The 10,664-nt window shown below is 36.9% G+C and overlaps 1 long non-coding RNA gene across 7 annotated transcripts; it reads left to right on the plus strand.

The window, feature by feature from the left end:
• The first annotated feature begins 66 nt into the window (after positions 1 to 66).
• On the plus strand, positions 67 to 10,664 carry LOC103718130. 7 transcript variants are annotated; one of them, XR_003387706.2, is made up of 7 exons: positions 67 to 1,353; positions 6,316 to 6,460; positions 7,760 to 7,860; positions 7,929 to 8,007; positions 8,403 to 8,636; positions 8,740 to 8,846; positions 10,160 to 10,664. It is a non-coding gene; the product is annotated as an uncharacterized LOC103718130 (long non-coding RNA). The 7 variants fall into 7 exon arrangements; XR_605776.4 differs by having other exon boundaries at positions 10,199 to 10,664; XR_005514377.1 differs by lacking the exon at positions 67 to 1,353 and adding exons at positions 1,371 to 4,731; positions 4,805 to 5,240 and having other exon boundaries at positions 8,740 to 10,658.

The following is a 10,664-nucleotide window of genomic DNA, read 5'->3' on the forward strand; positions in this document are numbered from 1 at the left end:
CGGGATTAATGGATAATATAATATAAATACTAATTTTAGTAACTGTTTGATATCCGTATTGGGCCATCCTCACTCACCGAGCCGTCGCTTCCTGTTCTTCTCTGCCGGCTCCTCCTCCTCTGCAGAGATCGAACCCCCACTCCGCTTGGAGATAGCTCTAGGGTTTCCATTCCGGCAATCGTATCTCCTGATAGTTATGCAATCTTCTCGCGCCGGTGAGATGACCGGTCTCCGATCGTCTGTAGGGTTCGCGTCATGGTTTCCGGCCGTGATCCGGTGGAATCCCTCCTCCATGCTATGAGAGATGCCTTATCCCCTCTCGAATCCGGGTTCTTACGCGAAGCCAAGGATATCGAGTCCCATTGGTTGAATTCAAGAAGAAACGAGGCCAAGAACGGCAACTTCTCGGAGGTTTTTCATGGATCGGTTAAGAAAAATGTTGGCCGGGATGCGGTGGTCGCTGCGGTGGAGGAGAGGAAGAAAGACTTCGTGGCCATCAACATCCCGATCAATTCCTTTCTTGGAGCGCTGTTCCCTAATTCTTCCGGCGGGAATGCCGGTGGCGGCGGCCGGAAGGGCCAGGCGTTCAAGAAAGGGGCAAAGGAAGAAGACAGCGATGGATCATGTGTTAATTGCTTGCATTTTGCCGTGACCTGGTCTCTCATGTTCAACAGTTTCTTGCAGGTCTTCCCAAGCCCGTTCAAATCCGTCAAGGAGTGTTTCGGGAAGCAGTGAGGCCAAGAAGACGATTCCTTTGCTGATCCCTTGCATGTTAAACCTAAAAAGAGAGGATTATACAAGGCCGCGTTTCGGAGTAAATCTAAGAATTTGGCCCCGAAGGATGGGGAAATCTTGTTGTTTGAATTGCTTCTCTGCTTTGTATTTGATAACTTGGTCCAGAATCTTCATGTGTTTAATCTGCATTGAGAGGGAAAAGGCTTGAAGAGCTGCGAGCAGCCACTTAAATCCTTGCCCTGCTCCTCAGTTCGATCATGAGGAGATAATTAAGGGTCTAATTAATAGAAAGGAAGCATATTTTGATGGATTCTTCTCGAATATGAGGTTTTCTAGGGTAGTTTCCCAGGGGACACACCTCCAAGAAATGATGAGATCGAGGACCATGCTCCAATGGTGATTGGAAAGAAACTGAGAGTAGTTTGCCACAGAATTTCGTGAGTGGATTGCTGAACATTCCATTGTCAAATGTTGAGCACCTTAAGTCCATGCTCTCATCTATTTCGTTGACTGAGTTGATTGAGTTCATCCCTCAGTCAGGGAAATCGTCAACAGATCATCCTGACAAGAAGAAACTATTCTCAGTTCAAGACTTCTTCCAATACATGGAGGCCGAAGGTATGTACTTAAGTCACTATTTCTTTCATATTCTGACATCAATTCACTTTTTCCATCATAATCTAACTTCTAGCATTGGGTTTTGATGTATATCTGTCAGCATTAATTTCATGTGTCACAGCTTTTCCATAGTCATCATTAATGTCGTATTATGCAGAATTAGATGTTGTTTTAATGATTATATGATATAGACAAGTGTTCACGCATAGCGAGAAACCTCAATAAAATTTGGACAAGTTCCAAGATAATATTAGCTACTAAACCAATGATCAAAAGTCCCAATCGGAACAAAGGACATGTGAGGGTTTCATGGAGAAAATGTCCATATCCAGCTTAAGGTTTAGGCATTTTATGCAGGGAGGGCTCATGAGTATGGACATGAGTGTTGAAATTCCACATATATGAAGCGTGTAATTTGGGAAGCTTAAGGTTATAAAGTCTACAAGTTGGTAAGCTGGTTTCATAGGAAAAGAAGTGCTATATATTTATTGCTTTAATAGCATGACAAACCAGAAAGGTAGAACTCAAGCAAATTTCTTGGCCTTCAAAGAAGTTTAGACTTTGAAGATGTTTAGCCAAAACATGTATATGTAGTAAATTTATCTATTGATATTGCATGTCTTGAAAAGAAATGAATTCGAACAAGTTTTGTTAGTCATGCTGGACTTTGATGCTGAAGACACTAATCATGAGGTTATGATGGACATGGACACCTGTGTATCCCACGCCTGCACATATCAATATGGATCTGAAGTATCCATGCAAGGTAATGAAAGATATCCAAGTACCTAATATCATTATTTGAGACTATGGATGTGCCAAAACCATGACTACTAATTTCAATATATAAGTTGGAGACAACCACAAAAGTCTAAAGTAACCAGGGAATGTTATGACCAATGACAATTGATATCAGAATAGATATTATTAAGTATAATCCAAGCTTTTACACTATAGCCACAATGATGTGAACATCAATTTTTGACTGCTAGGCCTTGTTGTCATTTAGCATTGGAGATACAAATTTGTCCAAATTCCACTATCTCATTTTCTTATGTTGATAGTTGGATTGCATGCATGTCGTGTTGGTTGATATTACTGAAGTTCGTATGTCCTTATTTGTTTCTAATATTCATTCATTTTTTCTCTCTTGTCAAATTTCCATGCAGTTTGATAAGATGCAAGAGTATGCTTTTCTTGTTTATGAGACCTTCATTGGAAAAACAGCATGGAAATGTATATCGCAAAAATATTTTTCTTATGAAGAGTCCGCTAGATGTAGTAGCATCAAAGCATATTTTATGCACATGTTAAGCTTTACAAGTGTTGTTGAAATTATCAATAAAAAAGCAATTTCTAGAAAACCATCCTCCCCATTTGCGGACATAGTTTTAAGAAGAAAACCGACAAGACCAAAAAAAAAAAAAAACACAACAGCACAAAGTGTCCAAAATTTGCATGTAAATTGGTAAATACTGCTACCAGTTACAGCCTCACCTTCTAAGAGCACAAGAGAAGAACGAGTGCCCTAACTATTCTTCATTGACTTGATATCCACTGTAAGATGCATGATATATAAGGTCTTACCTTTAAAAATCTTGTTGTCCCATTGTGTTATAGGTCTTCGCCAAACATTAGTATTTTTGTAATCCATGATTTTTTTATGTTTTAACGCTTGAACCCAAATCTTATGGGGACACCAGTGGTTTAAGAAGGCTAAGAACTATTCAATGAGCTCCAAAAAGTCTGTTAGGTTCCCTCAGAAAAAGAGATAATGAGCATGCTCTAGTCCTCTGGTAGACAAGAATTGCACTATTTAGATGCCACTTTCTGCTTTAAAAGGTATTTGAGGCAAAGATTTTTATAGTGACAAGAAAACAAGCACCTGTATTTTGCAATGAAATTATAGTTTTTGAAACTAAATCTTGGATGCTAGAGCATATATTCCTATCCATGAGAAAATAGTAAAAGGAAGTCGTGGAGATGTTTCCCTAGCACTCACCTCCACAATCTTATACCTCTTCCTCATCTTTGAACATGGTCCTTCTGATTGCTAGTCTAAACGGATGTTCAATCTCCATCTCTCTCACCTTGAACTAGTCCTTAACCATAATATTTTTCTTGATGGCATTCAAGAAAGTCCAGGGGAAAAAAAAACTCAGGCATTGTGGGACCACATTAAATTCTTTTTAAACCTGTACCACATTGAACCTAATAGATGTTCTAAAAGATTTAAAGGAGTACAAAATTCCCCATTAGCTTAAGGTATCTTATCTATACAATTACTCTTCAAAGTTCAAAGCTTATTATGAAACATGGTTAGGTTAATGTTTCTAGCCTTTCTGATGCCAGGGCCTGTCCCGAAGATTGTTTAACCTTTATTTAAGAGGTGATATTTGCCCCTTCCATCAAATCCTCTCTCTTCCTCTAAATCTGTTCTCAAAATTTCTTTAAATTGTTGTCTAGCCTGAAATGCAAAAACATGAAATAAGAGGGAAGGTCGACCGGAATTATATATGAACGAGAGTCACCAATGTTGCCTCGACATGTTAAGCCAACTGTCCAAGTGTCCAATAGAGTTGGACACAGGAACCTTCAGAAAATTGGACACTGGGACTCATCCATCTTGTCTAATGCGTTTGTAAATATGTATGTGTGTATTCTAAATAATGAATAATTTGGGAGACCAACTGCTTAATATTTCGATAGAGTTGACCAAATGTTTATTAATGTTATATCACACTTGAAGTTCAAGGTATGTGTACTAAAAATTGATATGCAAAAATATGATGATACTATGATTTGTTTAATATGAAGCGTCAAGTAGTGTCATGAAGTTTCCAGGTGTCTAAGCGTCCGGACACATCAAGAAAGCCAAAATTTGAAGTGCTCAGGTAAGACTGGCCCTTAACCTTAAATCGGATATGTTTATCATTTCACTTCCATCCCTCAGGTGATTAATCAGACCTCTTAAGAACAAGTTATCAATTGTTCTTCCTTGCACAAAAATATGAAAACAGACACATTGTCATTGTCAGAAAATTACAAATTCACCTTATGTATTCTAAAGACATCATAAAGTTGAAGAGGATATCAGAGGAAAAGTTCCATTATTTTAATTTGAATGCCAGCTAATGTTAATATTGTGATTAGGAAACGGTACCTCTTCAACTTTGCTACAGTCAAGATTTTGCTGGCACTGATTTTTCAATGACAAGCTGTACATATTTCTATACACCCTTTGCTTGTCTGTGGACTATCTTATGCAGCACTTCTTTTGGCTGGAGTTGAATAAGCACTTGGTCTCATGACTGCAAGATTAAAAAGTCTATAGGAAGGCGATTTTTTGAGGAGTTGTATAGAGATGGTGATGGTCAGGTACATATTTAATAGTTTGAATATGTTCTGGAATTGAATAAGCACTTGGTCTCATGACTGCAAGATTAAAAAGTCTATAGGAAGGCGATTTTTTGAGGAGTTGTATAGAGATGGTGATGGTCAGGTAACCCTTGAAGACCTTGAAATTGCAATGAGGAAGAGAAGGCTGCCAAGAAGGTATTCTTGGGATTTTCAGCACTGCACTCAAAGCAACATATTTTCAAAGTCAATTGGGCGGAAACAGTTTTTGTCCTTGATGGAGCAGAAGGAGCCGAAAATATTTAGAGCTTACACAACCCTCTGTTTGAGCAAGTCTGGAACACTTCAAAAAAATCAAATCTTGACATCGCTCAAAAGTGCAGGCCTTCCTGCTAATGAAGATAATGCTGTTGCTATGATGCATTATCTGAATGCAGATACTGAAGGATCTATTTCATACAGTCATTTCCGCAATTTTATGCTGCTGCTTCCTTCAGAGAGACTTGAAGATGATCCACGATTTGGTGAAAGTAGGCTATTATAAAGAAATTTTCTATGTAGTGAATGAAGATTGTATGGACAATAAATTATTGCTTCTAGAGCACTGATCTGTGTCATATTATTGTTCCCGAAGTTAAAGAACTTCTAGGAAAAATATAGAAGTCAACAATCTCAGTTGTGTTTCCATATTTTTTTAATCTGTCTCATTATTTGATTTCTTAGATTTCATGTTCAAACTAATAATATCTTTAAGGCCCAAGGCTTCTGCCTGCAGATTCACTTGTAATTCTTGTCAAGTATCCATAGTTGCATGTACTTACTTGCCACCCTTCCAAGGATTCTTTTTATTGTTGTGCCCAGGACATATCTACCTGTGGATACATCAAGTCCTGGTATTGTGAAAGCTTGTAAATACTGGTTTTTGCTTATGCTGAAGCATGAATCACTGCAATGGGATGGTTCTGTTTTTTGCATATGTTGCTAAATAAGACTAACATGTCTGACGTGTCTTGCTAAGATTGATGTATTCAAATAGTGGACGGTTTTACTGGAAGGCTTAGAAAAATGCTTGTGAACCTGTTATTAGCTGTTTACTTTATGGCCATTAACATATAAGAATTTGTAGGTTTAGATAGAAAAGACTCATAAAAGGTTCTTCGTGGCTTGAAATTTAATTTGGTGATGATTTTGCAAGTATGATAAAAAGGTGCAAATAAAACATTCATCAGGAACTAAATGCTTATATGTGAAGATACTCTATTGACAAATGTGCATTCCTATTTACTTCCTTTTGCCCTTTGTAGCTTCTTATTTTTTTGGACAAAGTGTATCACATATTTGATCTTTTTAGATATCTCTGGGAATATTTTTATGTTATTTTATGTTTTACAAAAATTCTCAAGTTGAAGGAGTTGCTTGGTTTCATTTCTTATTATAATTATTGGTACACACATCCATCCTTCCATTACTATTGGTATAAACGTTATATTTATGTGCATGTTGGAATCACAACCTTATTATTGTCTGTTACATCTCTCAAGGGAATAATCATTTGATAGTTGTTTAATTTTTTAACTTGAGGCTCATCCTAGATATTATGTACAGGAGTATCTGGTTTGAAGCTGCTACACTTGTAGCTGTTCCTCCACCTGTGGATATATCTGCTGAAAATGTTCTAAAGTCTGCTTTGGCAGGAGGTCTTGCTTGTGCACTTTCTACTTCTGTGATGCATCCCATTGATACAATTAAGGTGCCCCCTCAACGAACCAACATGCGCATACATGATAGAACTTTTTATTGTTTGGGTGATTTTGATTAAATGAAATGATCCCTGTCTTGGTGAAAAACACATTGCATTATCAATTGATCTAAATAAATAGGAAGGTGTTCAACTCAAGTTTCACATTTTTTTAATTTTTTATGGTTATGTGCATGGTGATGTTTAGGTATTATAGACAACAGCAGAATATATCAAATGTGTTGATATGTGTTTATCACGTAGCACTGAAGCATTATGGTGGTGTCATTATCCTGTCAACATGTTGTTCCTTCATTCCCGATGAGCATCATCTGAAGGCTAGTTGAGTTTACATGCAATGTTACCCTACTTATCTTGTTCAAGAAAGGACAGAATTCCTCAGATTTGTTTTGCCTTGAATCTCTAGTTATACTGAAGAAAGGAGAAACAGCAACTTTTTTTCCTTTTTTTTTTTGTATGTGTGTGTGTCCAGAAAAAGAAGAAAGCAGGGTTCTTGTCCCTATTCCGAACCATGCTGAAAAACCTATATTTTGCTTATATGGAAAATCAAGTATGACAGATTTAAATTTTTTCATTGGGTTAAAACTACAAACACGTGGGTGAAAACTGTCTACATGCAATGCAAATGACACCAAAACACCCTTAATTTGTGAGCCTCATCAATTTGATGCAAGTGCACGTCAAGAAAAGGGCTTTTGTGTTGGATGCTGCATATACATGGTTTTCACCTACATGCCCATGTAAATAAAGAATGTGTTTTTTTTTAATTTGTGAAGTTTTGAAAGTATAAAGTGCATAAGTAAAATAATAATATACTATGCAGAAAAAATTAAAAGGCCTTACATATTATTCAATTTTTTATTTCTAGACTCACATGTGTTTAATGTGAAAAAATCATGGTACAATTGCTGGTTTTGATTGGATGCTGATTGTCAAAGCAATGCTATTCACATGATCTACCTAATTGGTGGAAGAAGATAGTGTTTTCTTTTGTCCATGCCCCATTTTATCATCTCGTAATACAAGAAGGAAAAGCCTTTTGTACTTACACGTTGAAATGTTGATCTCATGATAAATATAGCTTCTTCAACATTCAAGTACCCTTCCACGAGCAGGAAAAAAATAAAAGAATTAGCAGAAATTTCTATCATGCAGTATTAAGTAGAAAAGGAATTGTATCTTTTGCATATTTGCTGGTGCTATTCTCATGGTGTATTGCTTCATCTCACTTTAATATGTATAATTTTATTGGGTAGCTCTTCCCATTGTAACAGATTTGTGGTTTATCAGATGTGTACAAGCATTAATTCTTTCATTCCCAGAACTTGTATCAAAATTTCTGCAACTTGGGCTTCGGGGATATATAGAGCAATTCTTGGGCGATTTTCGAGGTTAGCATTCTTTTCCCACTATCACAGCTTGGAGCTACTGTAGCACTCATCTCTGTTTTCACTTGCAGCCATTGATTGAAGACTGGTTTTTTGGAAGCAAGCAAGTTAGTTTTAATAAATGTTGCCCCAACACTTCCAGATATTCAGGTAAATTAAAGCATGTGGATTTTTATGTTTTTCTTTATATTATCATATTTACTGCCATTCTTGTGAAAAGTCAGATTTCCATCAATGACCTGTTGTAAATATCTTTAAACATGTTAATTGTTTTTGGTCTTCATCTGGTAGTTTTCTGTCCGTATAGTCTTACTTTTATTGCGAAATTGCATCACAATCGGATTCTCTGTGTTCACTGTAACTACCTTTCCCATCATGATGCACCATATGTAGGGCATAATCAAGGGGTTTATTGCAGCGTGATTTGATAAAATTGAGGACTTGTTTGTTTCATCAAGTCTTTGAAACTGGGACAACTTAGAATTTGGGATAAAGTAGTATCACACTATGCAGATTCTGTAAGTGAGACGTATATTCTCATGTAGGTGCAATCCTTGTCGTCCTTCTGCAGCACAATCCTGGGAACAGCTGTTTGAATTCCTTATGAAGTTTTAAAGCAGTGGGTACAGGCAGGCATTGTTGACAATGTAGTAGAGGCAATTGTGGGTACCATGCACCAAGATGATCTCAAAAGTTTCTTTCAAGGGACTGGTGCAACGGTTTTTCGGGAGGTCCCATTCTATGTCGCTGGCATGGGTCTTTATGCGGAAGCTAAAAAGGTAGTCATTTTCTTTATGGATACTATAAGTATTATCATTAATCTTAATGATTCCTTTTGTAAGTGGAAATTTAACTAAAGCCTTCTGACTGACTGTCGTACAGGTTTTCAGATTTTCAATTATGACATGTCTAGATGATAGATTTGCTGAGGATTCCCAGAAAAACTTTGTGGAAGAATTATTCCAAATAATCAGAAATCCTCAGCCAGTGTATGCCATTTATATGCAGCTTGAGTGTGCAATTTAGTTTTATCTATTATATTCTGGACAGTTCTTGTGATTGATTTTCTGTAGGATTTATAGCACTAAATTCCCAGAAAATAAAAATTCCAAACAACCAGAAAATCCTTAACCTGAATATGCCATTTCCTTTTGTTGCAACTTGAACTAGGTTGCAATTTGGGTTTTCCTGATCACATGTATTGTTTATAGAGTTTGTGGATACGTATCTGAGTTAATCATGCTCATTTGAATAAAATTTTACTCCAACAAATTCATACGAATTTTCATGATATTTGAATGCACCATTTAGTTATTATATGGCGCATATCCCTATATGTTCTATATATTTGTCCATCTGTGTATTTTGAAGTTTCTGCTGCTAATTAGTCTTTTTCCCTCCCCTCCCTTTTGGTGGGTGGAAAGGAGGAAAACTTATAACAACCTAAGATGCATGGATCAAAAAAACCGTATATTTAAAAATTGTAGAACAAAAAAAATAAAATTTTCATGAAAAATTAATGGACAATATGAATGCATGTTTGACATGAAAGCTTTTGTATATGCATTCTTGTTGCTCAGATTGACAATTCTCTTCTTCCTCCCTTGGCCCTGCTTGTTTTCTGTTTTCAAAATTCTAAGAAGAAAATTGAACTAGTCCGAACGAATATGTATGATGTAACTCTATTGCTTTCTAAATTGTTTATAAAACCTCTGGAGCTTTTGGCAGCAGAGATTTATTGCTTTTAGAGAAAGTGAAAATAAGAGCAAGGAATGGCAGAAGTTTTGTGCGAACACTTTCTCTAACTTTAATCTCCATGTGATGTTTCACTAATTTGTAGGGAAACAGAAACACAAAAATTGCAACAGTACTAAACAGGCGCTAAATTTTTAGGTATTTTCAGAAACCAAAACTACCATAACCAGTTTCTCCTGATACAGCTGGCTGGCAAACTATTATTGTGTGGAATTTGTGCTAGTGGGGGTAGGAGCAACAGCTTTCCTGAAGTATGATAGCATTAACATCGTTTTCTCTATAACTAGAATGCATTTTCAAGTGATAAATATTTATTGGTGCCAGAAACTGTGATCTAAATCAACCTACAGCATTTCTTTCTTTCCCTTCATCATGAATAACTTTCTAAGTGCGGAGAAAGTGATCCGGTCGATGTCAGGTTTCTTGTTTAGAATGTGAAGCAATAAAAGTAATTGCATGATATAGTTTCCTGTTGGGTCCACCACCTATACAGTTTTTCTACAAAATTTGCATGTAAATTAACTCTTGGTTCCGGCTCGTTCTAAAGGCTGCACAGAATTTTCTTAACCGAGATTTGGAACCTTAGGAGATTGTCATGGTGGGGGCTTTGTCTGGTGGGTTGCTGTTGTCATTACAGCTCCTTTTGATGTGATGAAGACAAGGATGACGATCGCTCCGCAGGGCCGGCCATTTTCGATGCAAATGGTGGCCTTCTCCATTCTTCGTAAAGACGGGCTCACTGGCCTCTTTAAGGGCGCTGTCCCCAGCTTCTTCTGGATTGCACATCTTGGTGCAATGAATTTTGCTGGTTATGAGCTAACAAAGAAGGCAATGGACAAAAGTGAGTACATGGTTGGTGAGCAGTTGCACAAGAAGCGCATGGCTGGGTCTGGGTAACCTGTCTACTGATTTATTATTATTATTATTATTATTATTATTATTATTTTCACCCTTTCTGGCTAGACATGAATTGGCTGTGCAACAGAGCTATTCTTGCAAAACAGCTTTCTTATGAATATGTTGCCTTCTAGATGTGCTCGTTGTTCCAGAAA

The sequence above is a fragment of the Phoenix dactylifera genome, chromosome 12 (assembly GCF_009389715.1).
Source record: "Phoenix dactylifera cultivar Barhee BC4 chromosome 12, palm_55x_up_171113_PBpolish2nd_filt_p, whole genome shotgun sequence".
In the NCBI taxonomy this organism is placed as follows: domain Eukaryota; kingdom Viridiplantae; phylum Streptophyta; class Magnoliopsida; order Arecales; family Arecaceae; genus Phoenix; species Phoenix dactylifera.